Genomic DNA, 13,814 nt, shown 5'->3' on the forward strand with positions numbered 1-13,814 from the left:
TAATGATTGTCTTGGTATTTAAGATGAATCTTGTGGGTAAATATCCTGTCATTTTCAGATTTTTATCAATTTTACTCAGGCTCAAGACTAGTCTTAGGTATTGTAAGTTTGGTTGGTAAATTTTCAGTTGTAGCCAAATACGTTAACCACATTTTTCCTAGTTTCTTATAAATTTTTTACCATTTTAGGGTAAACCGCCTGTTCAGGAGGCCCCCCCTTTAAACACCATTATGAAGGATTCCAGTATTAAACTGGAGTTTTAAATATTTACCTTAGCCGGTGAATATATAATAGCTGACGTCTCCGGCGGCTCGACAGAAAAACACAAAAACTCGCGAGCGATCGCTATGAAGGTTGCGGGTGTGCCCACCAGCGCCAACTATCGGCCAGATACCGCATATACATGTAAACAGCTCCAGTTCTTCTCTGTCGGTCTGATCGACAAGTTGATTCCATTACTCGCTGTTAACCTGGAGTTTTTCAACAGTCTTGGTGAAGTACTTCTTTTTGGTTTGAGCTTTTGCAGTGCAGGTGTTTTATCTTCAACTTAAACTCTTGAACTCTTTTTTGGATAGATTTAATTGTTGATGACTTTGGATTGTTTTTGGACTTTCTTTGACTTTTCAAAATGGCTGACCCTTCTCCAATTCCTAGATTTCGTAAATGTAATGCTAGGGATTGTAATAAGTCTTCCAAAGGCCTCTCTCGACCCACATACTGTGTTCTAATTGTCGGGGTAAAACCTGTCAATTAGGAGATCGGTGTGATGAGTGCGTGGGCCTTTCGGAATTCGATTGGCTTGAGTTTGACAAGTATTCTCGTAAGCTAGAGAGAGAGAGGGTGAGGAGAAGTTCCTCTAGATTGTTAGAATTTTCCTCCTCCCATGCCCCTGAACCTAATCCTTCCCCAGTAGTAGTTGTGCCTGAACCCTCTACTAGCACTCATGAACCATCAATGCGGGATATGTTACGTGCCATTCAAGCTTTGGGCGAGAGAGTTGAGTCGTTAGCTACGGACCGTAATCAACTCATGGCGGATGTAAAAGAGTTAGTGTCAGAGTGCCACATTAGAAAATCGTGGGGAGTAAGTGATTAGTGCGCAAAGTGTTATCAGTGTTGCGACCGAGGGTTCGTCTGTTCGTGCCTGTCGTTCACCTAGTCCGAGACCTCTTGCAAGCTCCCATGCCCCAGGGAGAAGTAATGTCGTAGGACTTATGGGTTCGAGAGGCTTTAACCAACGAACAGACGTTCCCTCTATGGTTTCAGGCGTGTCTCGTCAAGACCGCCCCTACCATAAGACGAGCGAGACGGTTTTCTCCTCGTCATCCGAAGGCTTATCGCGTAAGAAACCGTGGAGCAAGGTTTCGAGACCCTTAAAGCGAAAGTCAGTCCCTTCAGGACAGGTCCAGCGTCCTGGTTGTAGCCATTGGGACAGCTCTGACCCTGTGCAGTCATCGGAAGACTGCTCGCCGCCTAAACAGAAGCGTAACACAGGCTCAGAGTCTTAGTGTAGGCAATGTTTTGCAGTCACAGACGTTACCCTCGTCTCTTACCGCACCCATTCCCGTTGTACTGCAAGACATGCAGAATAAGCTTGCCTCTCTTATGGAGGACTATTCTGCTGAGCAGGTTCACGATGATCCTCGCCGCTTAGCTGATCGAGATCCTTTCCGTCAGCCGCCCAAACGAGCCTTTGCTCGTCCGGTTGACGTTGACGTTACAAAGTCACGTCAAGTCACGTTTTGTAGAGCCTCACTCGATGCAGTCCCGTGTTGACTTTCAGCCGCTTGTGGACGTTCAGCCGCTGCCGCATGCTCGTGTTGACGTTCAGGACGTTCCCCAACCAGCGAAGTTGACTTGTTTTGACGTTGAGCGTCAAGCACCACAGTCAAGAGTTGTTTTGACTGCTCAGTCTAGGCAGTCAAGGCAGTCTCGAGTTGACGTCGAGCGTCCTCCCGCTCCTGTTGTTGTTGTTGCTAGTCAGTCTGTTAAGCAGTTACATGACGTAGCGTCCTGGACTGCTACTGATGCTCCGGTGCGTGTGGACTCTGCTTGTCAAGCATTGCCACCAAGGCAGGTCTCTCCCTTGCTTGAGACTCATCAGTTGTCGGACGAAGCTCCTTCAGATGAGGACGTTGCTGATCCTCATCCTGATGATAATCCTTCAGATGTAGATGAACCTAAGGCTGTTCCTCCTTCGATGGATTTTAAGAAGATCATGATGATTTTCAAGGATCTTTTTCCAGATCACTTTGTTGCTGTTGCTCCTCGTTCGCCTCCGTCTGAGTTTGCTCTAGGCTTAGCTGCTACCAAGCCAGCCTTTACTAAGCTAGTGCTTTCTCGCTCTTCTAAGAGGGCTTTACGTCTTCTAGGCGACTGGTTGGATACCAGGAGGAGTTTGGGGAAGACAGCCTTTGCCTTCCCACCTTCTAAGCTTGCTTCTAGATCGAGCGTCTGGTATGACACGGGAGAAGTTCTCGGCTTGGGAGTCCCTGCCTCTGCCCAGGGTGACTTCTCAAGCCTCGTAGACTCTCCCCGTCGCCTGGCCATGAGACGCTCGAAGATTTGTTGGTCCTCCTCGGACCTTGACCATCTACTTAAAGGCGTATACAGGGCCTTTGAAGTGTTTAACTTTCTTGACTGGTCATTAGGAGCATTAAGTAGGAAGATCTCGTCTGCTGACCAAGATGTTTCCTTATTTATCATGTCCTGTATGGACAAAGCCATCCGCGATGGCTCCAATGAGATCGCCTCCACCTTTACGTCGGGAGTCTTAAAGAAGAGAGAAACCCTTTGCTCTTTCCTTTCGGCAGGAGTTACTCCCTGTCAGAGATCGGAACTGCTCTTTGCTCCCTTATCAGCGGCCTTGTTTCCACAACAGCTGGTTAAGGATATAGCTGCTTCGCTTGTGCAGAAGGATACACATGACCTGATGGCGTCCTCTGCTCGCAAAGGGGCTCCTTCTTCATCCTTTGCTGTGAGACCCAGGATCGAGACTCCTGCGTCTAGATTTATCCCGCCCTTTCGTGGCAGAGCTCCCAGCAGGGGAGGCTCTCGTGCCGAGGGAAAGAGAGGTAAGAAGAGAGGAGCCAAGTCCTCCCGTGGCAGAGTCTGACTGCCCACAGCCTCAGACAGCGGTAGGTGCCAGATTGAAGAACTTCTGGCAGGCCTGGGAGAAGAGGGGTGCAGACCAAGAGTCTGTTCTGTTGCTCAAAGAGGGGTACAAAATACCGTTTGTACGCAAACCTCCTCTAGTAACAACTCCCATAGACCTCTCTCCCAGGTACCGAGAGGAGTCAAAGAGACAAGCCCTAAATCAAGAAGTCTCTGTTGCTAGAGAAGGGAGTGGTGGTGAAAGTCTCGGACCTTCAATCACCGGGGTTTTACAACCGTCTCTTCCTAGTCCCAAAGCATACAGGAGGTTGGAGGCCGGTGCTAGACGTCAGTGCGCTCAACGTTTTTGTTACAAAAATTTAATTCACGATGGAGACCACGAAGTCCGTCTTAGCAGCGGTCAGAGAGGGAGACTGGATGGTCTCTCTCGACCTACGAGATGCGTACTTCCACATTCCTATACACCCGGATTCCCAACCGTATCTGAGGTTTATTTACAGGAATGTGGTGTACCAGTTTCGAGCCCTGTGCTTTGGCCTCAGTCCTGCTCCTCTCGTGTTTACGAGGCTCATGAGGAATGTGGCAAAATTCCTCCATCTATCGGGAATCCGAGCCTCTCTGTACTTGGACGACTGGCTTCTCAGAGCATCGTCCAGTCATCGCTGTCTGCAGGATCTACATTGGACGTTGGGTCTGGCCAAGGAGTTGGGGCTTTTGGTCAACTTAGAAAAGTCCCAACTGATCCCATCCCAGACTATTCTATATTTGGGGATGGAGATTCGCAGTCCAGTTTTTCGGGCTTTTCCGTCTGCCACCCGAATAGAACAAGCCCTGCTCAGTCCAACTAATGCTGAAAAGAGAACGTTGTTCAGTCAGGAGTTGGATGAGTCTCGTAGGGACTCTCTCATCCCTGGAGCAGTTTGTCTCGCTAGGGAGACTACACCTTCGGCCTCTCCAGTTCCATCTAGCCTCTCACTGGAACAAGGGCAAGACTTTAGAGACGGTATCAATCCCAGTCTCCGAACCAGTAAAGGCATGCCTGAACTGGTGGGACAGCAATATCAGTCTGAGAGAGGGACTATCCCTAGCAGTCAAGAACCCAAACCACGTGTTGTTCTCAGACGCGTCGGATTTGGGTTGGGGTGCGACCCTGGACGGTCGGGAATGCTCAGGTCTGTGGACCTCAAGTCAGAAGAGCATGCACATCAACGGCAAGGAGCTATTAGCAGTCCACTTGGCCTTGATGAAATTCGAAAGCTTCTTCGAAACAAAGTGGTAGAGGTCAACTCGGACAACACCACAGCTTTGGCGTACATCTCCAAGCAAGGAGGCACACACTCCCACACGCTGTACGTGATCGCAAGGGACCTTCTCATATGGTCAAGAAATCGAGGCATCTCCCTGTTGACGAGATTCATCCAGGGGGACTTGAACGTCTTGGCAGACTGTCTCAGTCGGAGGGGTCGGGTGATACCCACGGAATGGACCCTCCACAAGGACGTGTGCAAGAGTCTTTGGGCGACTTGGGGTCAACCCACCATAGACCTCTTTGCCACCTCGTTGACCAAAAGGTTACCGATCTATTGCTCACCAGTCCCAGATCCAGAGGCGATCCACATAGACGCGTTTCTACTGGATTGGTCTCATCTGGACTTATATGCATTCCCACCATTCAAGATAGTCAACAAGGTACTGCAACAAGGTACTGCAGAAGTTCGCCTCTCGCGAAGGGACAAGGTTGACGTTGGTTGCTCCCCTCTGGCCCGCGAGAGAGTGGTTCACCGAGGTACTTCAATGGCTGGTAGACATTCCAAGAAGTCTTCCTCTAAGGGTAGATCTCTTACGTCAGCCCCACGTAAAGAATGTTCATCAAAGCCTCCCCGCGCTTCGTCTGACTGCCTTCAGACTATCGAAAGACTCTCAAGAGCTCGAGGCTTTTCGAAGGAGGCAGCCAGTGCGATTGCGAGAGCTAGGAGAGCTTCTACCATCAGAGTATACCAGTCGAAGTGGGAAGTCTTTCGAGACTGGTGCAAGTCAGCATCTGTGTCCTCTTCCAGTACCTCTGTAGCCCAAATCGCAGATTTTCTTTTACATCTGAGAAATGTTCGCTCCCTCTCAGCTCCCACTATTAAGGGCTACAGGAGCATGTTGGCTTCGGTCTTTCAACATAGAGGCTTAGATCTTTCCAACAATAAAGATCTCCAAGATCTCCTTAAGTCTTTCGAGACCTCTAAGGAACGTCGTATGGCAACTCCTGGATGGAACTTAGACGTGGTCCTAAGGTTCCTCATGTCAGACAGGTTTGAGCCATTACATTCAGCCTCCCTGAAGGATCTCACCCTCAAGACGCTTTTCCTAGTGTGCTTGGCTTCGGCTAAAAGGGTCAGTGAAATTCATGCCTTCAGTAAGAACATCGGCTTTTCTACAGAAAAAGCCACATGTTCACTTCAACTTGGTTTCCTGGCCAAAAATGAACTGCCTTCTCATCCTTGGCCTAAGTCTTTTGATATACCTTGCCTGTCAGAGATCGTAGGCAACGAACTTGAAAGAGTGCTGTGTCCAGTTAGAGCTTTTAAGTTCTACTTAGCTCGTACCAAGTCCTTACGAGGTGGATCTGAGGCCTTATGGTGCTCAGTTAAGAAACCATCATTACCTATGTCAAAGAATGCTTTGTCATATTTTATCAGATTTTTAATCAGAGAGGCTCATTCTCACTTGAATGAAAAAGACCGATGCTTGCTTAAAGTTAAGACGCACGAAGTAAGAGCTATAGCAACTTCCGTGGCCTTTAAGAAAAATAGATCTCTGCAAAGTATTATGGACGCGACCTTTTGGAGAAGCAAGTCGGTATTCGCGTCATTTTACTTAAAAGATGTCCAGACTCTTTATGAGGACTGCTACACACTGGGTCCATTCGTTGCAGCGAGTGCAGTAGTGGGTGAGGGTTCTACCACTACATTCCCTTAATTCCAATATCCTTTTAATCTTCTCTTGAAATGTTTTTAATCTTGTTTTGGGTTGTACGGAAAGCTAAGAAGCCTTTCGCATCCTGGTTGATTTGGCGGGTGGTCAAATGTCATTTCTTGAGAGCGCCCAGATTAGGGGTTTGATGAGGTCCTCTTGTATGGGTTGCAGCCCTTAATACTTCAGCTCCTGGGAGTCTTTCAGCATCCTAAGAGGATGGCTGGGGTTCGTGAGGAAGACAGACTAACAAGGCAGAGTAATCGTCTAAGTCAACTTCCTTACCAGGTACCTATATATATTTGGGTTTTGTTATGATATAACTGTCAAAAACTCTAAGCATATACGCTGTAAACTTTATTAATTCTGGTCTCTACCCACCACCATGGGTGTGAATCAGCTATTATATATTCACCGACTAAGTTAAATATTTAAAAATGATATTTTGATTATAAAATAAATTTTTGAATATACTTACCCGGTGAATATATAAATTAAAGGCCCCCCCTTCCTCCCCGATAGAGACCCAGCGGGATGAGAACTGGAGCTGTTTACATGTATATGCGGTATCTGGCCGATAGTTGGCGCTGGTGGGCACACCCTCAACCTTCATAGCGATCGCTCGCGAGTTTTTGTGTTTTTCTGTCGAGCCACCGGAGACGTCAGCTATTATATATTCACCGGGTAAGTATATTCCAAAATTTATTTTATAATCAAAATATCATTTTTGGGTAGGGAATAGTCTGATTTGTAACAATGGTCAGAAATTCCAAAAAATGCACATTAGTGAGTGTATTTTGTATATTAAATGTTTGGTTGTGGTAATTTTTAAATTTAATTTTTATTTGCTCGAATAATTTTTAATTTTCAAAGCAAATGCATTTATTGCTTACCATTCAGTTGTTGCCTAGGACCATTTAGATTAATGAAACAAGCCATTCTTGAGCCCTATATTTAAGTTTGCCTGGTTGTTCGCTATCCTAACAAGGTTAGAAGCCGTTGTCGACTTTGAACAACCTGAAGAAGGGTGTACAGTTTTTTTCATATACTGTAGTTCCTTCCATATATATTTTTTGTTTGTAGTCCCTTGCATTTCAAATTTCTCTCGTGTAATAGGTTACATATCCTTTGGATGTTTCGAAACAAGGGACAAAAGGGACCTACTGCAGGTTGAACGTCCATGGTAAGTTTTTCAATGTTTGAAGCTTGACAAGGATCACCCTATTTGCCAGTCCTTTTGATGTCTGTCTAAATCCATCTTTATTTTTTTTTTTTGAATGCTTTGTAAATTAAAATTAGATTGTCTATTGCTTTGCCTTGATTAATGTTCAGTTTCTCTTTAAGCTTTTAAAAAATGGCGACGAGGATGGGATTGGTTGAGGCCCATCGGGATTAGTTGAAGTCCATTGCCATGAGTAATTTTTTGTTGAAAGTCCTTGAAGGTTACATTCTGGAGTCACATCACTCCTATATTTCCCTGTAATTTTCATAACTTTAGTTAGTTATATTCATTGTAACATGCTTCCGAAGAGTTTCGCACAGTTTTTGTTCAGTCTTAAGGCAGTAAGTTATCAGTGTAATTTGATTGAAAATTTAATTTCTTGAATATCCGTGAGCGGTGCTTAGGAGCATATGAACGTATTGGTTGATACAAAGAAAAACTTGACAACGTGAATAAAGAGGTTTTAAATGAAATTTTGTTAGGGCAGGTGAAGATGTCGACGGTGGTGAATTGGTGAGTGAAGAAATTAATGTGTAGTTTGACTGTTATTTGTATAACTCCTCAAGACCACGGTCTATTTTTCACCCGGTACCCTTTCAGATCGTTCGTGTCCAGCAATTTCGGCTTAAATTACCTGAACTACCTTGGCAGACATTTGGTGTTTAAGAAGGGGAGGATATTAAGTTTTTAAGCGTTAAAAGCATTCGTAGATAAGTACGATCTTGGTACTCATGATTGTAGTCGTGTTTAATTCACTCTTCATAGTGACAACTTTCAGGTGCTCTTAAACTAGTAAATCTAGATTGTAGTAACCGCTCGTATGAAGAATCTAAAAAGTTATTACAGAAAGAATTTGCAGATACTTTGTCTCAACAATAGTGTTTTTGGAAAGCTATTGGAGTTTAACATACCAGTGATCCATATGACTTGATCAGTAACTTGAGAATAATTTGTAGTATGAGGTTTTGGGTGTAGATTTAACCATAGTTTTTCATATGGAATGGGTTGAATGACTGTTTCAAGAATCTGTTGATGCATGTTGCTGGCTCAAATGAGCCCTTGATGCAGCAAATGTGATAAATTAAGAAAATTAAGTTATTGTGAACAGGTTGCACTGAATCGAGACTCTGTGAAACTGTCAGCGACTTTAAAGATTTGTACAGGTATGATAAATCCTGCAAATCATGCTACTAGGTCCTTATCTTAAGAGGTTAATAGTCAAATTTATTCACAGGACCTGATACCCCTCAGGATATCTTGGGAGGAGATAGTTTTGATGTAACCATCTCAAATCCTTTCATCAATGTTCTTAGTTTTGGAGGGCCAGTGTGAGAAGTGTGACAGAGCCAGAGATGGAGATTTTAAAATCTACAGATGTAAGTTCCAGTTGGCTTAATTTGATTTGTCTACAAGTATGTTCTGACATTCATAAACAGTGTCAAACTAAATTGAACATCTGGCAAGTATGACCATTTTGAGTTTTAAATAATGATGAAATTTCTTTGAGAGCCTGGCAGTTTATAATTTTGCATGATCGTCTTTTCCTTAGGTTTTTATATATTTCAAAGATGAGAACCCTCAAATTAAAGATATACCCAGCATAGTAAGTCAACTAAATCTATTCATAAATAGGAAATCTGGTTTACAAAGAGTTAAAACTAAATTTTGTAAGTGGAGAGATTGTAAATATGAATTCCCAATTCTTTTGGCCAAAAACAGTAAATTGACTGAAAAAATAAGCAACTCTTCATATAAAGTTAGCTCATTGTGGTATATATGCTACATTATCAAAAATTAGGAAATAACTTTGTATTCCTTGTAGTTTTCTACAGTAAAGTCTTGAAAGCTTGTGTTTACGGCCGTAGATTTAATCGCAAATCTATGAAATTAAATCAATCTCCATATGAGGAATTTAGGTTTTCTCCTCCAACCATACCTTACAGGTACATTTTTTCAGATTATTTTGAACTTTACTGGGTATATTGGACGGCTAAGAAATTTAAGGTTTGGATATAATGTATCACCTCTTTATGGTAGTGTCATAAATCCTAAAGTATGCATAGATATTTGTGGTATAATCTTTGAGATCTTCAGCTCCATTGTTCAGAGTTTGGTGTACCTGAAGTGTTTAGGTGGCTAAGGTTTACAGCTGGCTTCAGGTGCTAAAACTGTTGAAATTTTTTTAAGTGATAAGAATATACAATCCTATTTTAGGGAGAACAAAGTGAGTTTCTAGCAATGCTATAAGTCCACGGTGAACTTGGATCTTTGGTGGAATCTTGAAGATGGTTAAGAAGCCTAATGAAGGCTCTTGGTAATATGATTGTAGACTACAGTACTGTACAGTACTTAGAATTTTACTTTGCTATCCAAAATAGTTCATAATAAATCTCCGTCTAATCGCCTTTAAAGAATATTTGTAAAACAATTGGAGTGAACCTATACCCACTCCTGTAAACCCAGAAATTTTAAGGGACACAGTTCTTTAAATATCGTTTATTTACATCCTTCCCAGGTCAGATAAATGGTTCTTGATATTGTCCACTTGAAGGACAGTCACAGGAAACTACCAAAGGGTTCATATCATCTCATTGGCCAAGGGAAGGACAGCCACAGGAAACTACAAAAGGCTTGGGAAAGTATAAGATATATGCTGGTAATAAGGAATTTGTGCAGCTTGTGAACCAAGCAACTGATAAATGATGTAGATAACTAACCTGTTGAGTTATTAGAAGTTGGAGACATTGTACTTCAGTAGCCCCTTCTTAAACCTACTAATTTTCAAATGGGTGTAATAAGATTAAACAACTCTTTGGGAGAATGAACTGGTGCAGGTATACTGAAGGGAAAAAGTAGGAAAGACTAAGTCATATTTTCTCCTTTATTCATTGCTTTATAAAACGGAGAAAAATCTATTTTTGGGTGAGATGGCCATGTTGTCCTGATGGAAGTTCCTATAAGTAGCTTCCTAAGGGATATATGTACTACAGTGATATTCCCAGGGAATTTTACCTTTAGGTATCCAGAATTCTAACTCCTGGTGCGAGTATCCTTAAATTTCTCAAGGATATCGCATAATATCAGAGGACATCATCTTGACACGTCACATAGCAATCTGCACCCCTAATAGCGTTAACACTTCGAGGGGGATGTGGCAGAATAGAAGGGGAGCTGTATCAAGGTTACCCTAGTTCTCATACTATTGAGTCTCACAACAGCGCCATATCCAATATGGCGAAGATTCCTTATTTTGTAGTGATTTTCGCTCAGTGGTGTTCCCTGCTGATCTGACATTTTCAATAGATTTTCAAGGATATTTATTATGCATTCTCCAGCTTCTTTCGCTTCTGAGAAGTTGAGTATTGAATGTTTACAATGTGTTTTCAGTTCCTGTCTCAGTGAAATTAGAGTAATTTGTTGTGATTAGGAGCTAGGCCTGTTACCGGAGGCGCCATGGGCGCTGTCGTTTGTTAGGTGTGTTTTTTAGTTAGAACAACATTCCCGGTTTTTAAATAGCCATAATAATTTATTTATGAAGCTATTTAGGCATTTTTTTTATTTGTAAAGATATTTATATGCATAAAATTCTCCTTTTCCTGCGTCGATCGTATATGTCAGAGTTTAAGTGATTTAGGTAACAGAGATCTCGCCTTGCCTAGGTAACCTAACCTTGGCAACATATACTTTAGACATTCCCCGGTTATCCTCTTGTATTGGTTATCAATTCTTTGGAGAATTTGAGGCTACATTTAACGGTAAGGCGCAATCACCATGTGAGGGTAAAAAGAAGTAGTAGTAGTAGTTAGTCAAGGAGACCCCCAAGAGGCTAACTGCCATGATTGGCAAAAAGGTAAAAGGGATGATTAGTGTAATTCTTGATCTTTATATTAACAGTAAACTTTTCTTCTAGTTGAATCCCATCGTGGGAGTGTGGAAAAATTTTTATTAGTGAGCCTTTTGTATTAGTATTTCTGGGACGGCCGGTGAAAAGTCCTTCCTTGTACCTTTTCTAATATAAATCTTCCAAATATACTAGAGAAAGATAAAAGCATGGTATGCAGAGGTTACAACCCTCGCGCGAACACCTTGTAGGTGTCGTGTATTCAACAAAGGCGTGCGAAAACCACTATTCACAGGCTGTCTTCCATTTAGATAATCCCTTCATCAATGGGGAGGGCCGTGACAGGCCCTAGAGAACACAGTTGGACTACCCCACCGACACCTACCACGCGTACTCTCTAGGACATCCTTCTGTTTTGGACTTGCCCGCAAGTTGATAATTTTTTTGCCCAGTGTTTTTCGAAGTGTTTGTCGTTAATTCAACATGACTGACGTTGCTACTTCACCTTTACCAATGTTAAGTACCATAGTTTGTTTTGACAGTTTATTGCAGTACCGGGCATTTGTTCTGTTTCCAGTATTGGGGATTTTAGTTTTGGAAGCGATTGGCCTGCCTCGGTATCGGCAGCCATTTTGGGTTGTGTTCGCTTCGGTAAATTTTCAAGTTATTATTGCCCATCTGGTACTCTGTCATCTAGGTTATATCACTTACGTTTTATGACCAATTTTATTATCATTATTTATTATTAGTTTTTACTATGGTATTTATTTGCTAGCAAGTCCAATTTGGACCTACAAAGAATAGCGATTTAGTCTTTGTTATAGTTTTGTACTCGCCTCAGGAAGGTGCTCGATTTAGACTATATCTTTGTTTATTTGTTACGTTGTCGTTATTCTTCGTTCTTGGTTATTACAATTACTAAGAAAAAAGCAATCAATTTTATTTATCATATTATTGTGTGATGTTGGTTTTTTATTATGTAACCTTGAGAGCGAGAGCATAGTGCTCGTTTTCTGTTCTACAGATACGAGTTACCCCTTCTCTCGTTTTCTTTATTAGCTCGAGTAAGAGGTGGATTTCCCGTTTCCCGTTTTTTTACGATCACGAGTTACTCCTGCCTCCTCTTATTCTCCGAGTTACTCCTGCCTCCTCTTATTCTCCGAGTTACTCCTGCCTCCTCTTATTCTCCGAGTTGATGATATTACGTTTAATGATATACACGTTTTATTGATGTGGTTACTGTTAATATAGCTAGCACTATTAATAGGTTACGTTAGTGTATGAGTCATTTAATTGGGGTCGCTTAATGCCGACACCCTTAGCTCCGCCTTGAGTTATACTCCGCTATAATGGATACTCAATGGGTGAGAACTAGTCAGATATTTGGAGTGCAACAGTGAAATCCGGCACTCAGACTCTGGCTGAGGCCTTTTGCACACGAACCTTTGTCATGTTTGATCACAATTACACTATTACGGCCCCTTTTTTCATCGAATCTCCGGCTTCACTGGAGATAACACAGACATTCAGAATTGAGGTTAATGTTATCGTACTGCTAACGGTCACGATATCACGATGACGGGCCTTTGTCACCGGATCTCTGGTACAAACAGAGATCAATCAGACGATCAGAACTGGAGTTAACAATGTCATACCGATGAAGTTTATGGTTTCATGTTACGTGGTTACTGGTTATTAATATAATTTCTTGATATATTAAGGTGTTAGCTAATACCGTACTCACACATAATTAAGATTTAATTGTTTTCTGTGGATTCATATGTCACTGACCAGAATCTCAAGGAACATCCAGACTTATGTCTTCTTTCTTTTACAGAAAGTCCGCTGCGCTGCCAAGGGCTGCTCCGCTGCCTTTACTGATCCCATGGGCCATGGTCTATGCCGGTCCCATGCCCATTGCGCCATATCCTTCTCTCGGGAACCGGGACAAGCCCCCTACATGGTATGGTTCCCGGAGTCATGCATGCTCTGCTATGAGCTGTCATCCCTACTCCTGAGCGAGGAGGTAAGTTGGTTCTAGTTTGTCCCTGTTAATATCCTTTGCGAGGAATTAATTGGTCTTTATATATTTACATCGATTATTGCTTCATCATTAATCCCCTCTCCTCTTTCAGGCTGATGATGAATCTCTCCGGGAGGCAAGAGCTACTCTCCGTCCTTGGGTGTCAGGTTTTGGGAGGAATGCGCTGTCTGGCTCACCCTATCTCCTTGATGGAGACATGGCTTCTCGCCTATTCCCAGGCTCTACTACTGCAGCAGTTCCACCGGAGACAGCGGCCCCGTTAATTGAGGCGACCATTCTAACGGAGGAAGAGGTTTTAGTGACGGAGGACGAGCCCTTTCTAGATCTGGACGAGGAATCCATGGATGAGCTGGTAGGTGGTGATGAGTTGGACCCTCTTCACACCACACACCTTCCTCTACTGCTTCCTTTCACGGCTTTGATAAACCTACGGCTTCTCCTCGAGGTCCCTCCGTTCCTGTACGACACAAGGTGAAGCCACTACGTACCTTTAAGCCTTCAGCTTTGCCATTATCAGTGTCACCGGTCCCTGGACCCTCAAAGGATCCTGATGTTCATATTACTGTACCTAAAACCGTGACTCCTAAAAATTCGAAGTCCTCTAAGTCCAGGGCTTCGTTAGCGGATCGGGCT

The 13,814-nt window shown here is 43.0% G+C and overlaps 1 protein-coding gene and 1 long non-coding RNA gene across 8 annotated transcripts in view; one reads left to right on the forward strand and one right to left on the reverse strand.

Moving 5' to 3' along the window:
* Nucleotides 1-13,814, reverse strand: part of Xpd (general transcription and DNA repair factor IIH helicase subunit Xpd) — a 436,267-nt gene that overhangs the window by 148,168 nt on the left and 274,285 nt on the right. The window lies entirely within an intron of this gene.
* Nucleotides 1-13,814, forward strand: part of LOC137648458 (uncharacterized) — a 164,027-nt gene that overhangs the window by 38,805 nt on the left and 111,408 nt on the right. For 3 of the 4 annotated variants that reach the window (XR_011045624.1, XR_011045622.1, XR_011045623.1), the window contains 2 exons: nucleotides 8,531-8,672; nucleotides 9,812-10,000. This is a non-coding gene — a long non-coding RNA (uncharacterized lncRNA). The remainder of the gene's footprint in view (nucleotides 1-8,530; nucleotides 8,673-9,811; nucleotides 10,001-13,814) is intronic. The other variant, XR_011045625.1, reaches the window with a different exon arrangement.

This window comes from Palaemon carinicauda, chromosome 10 (assembly GCF_036898095.1).
Source record: "Palaemon carinicauda isolate YSFRI2023 chromosome 10, ASM3689809v2, whole genome shotgun sequence".
NCBI classification, from domain to species: domain Eukaryota; kingdom Metazoa; phylum Arthropoda; class Malacostraca; order Decapoda; family Palaemonidae; genus Palaemon; species Palaemon carinicauda.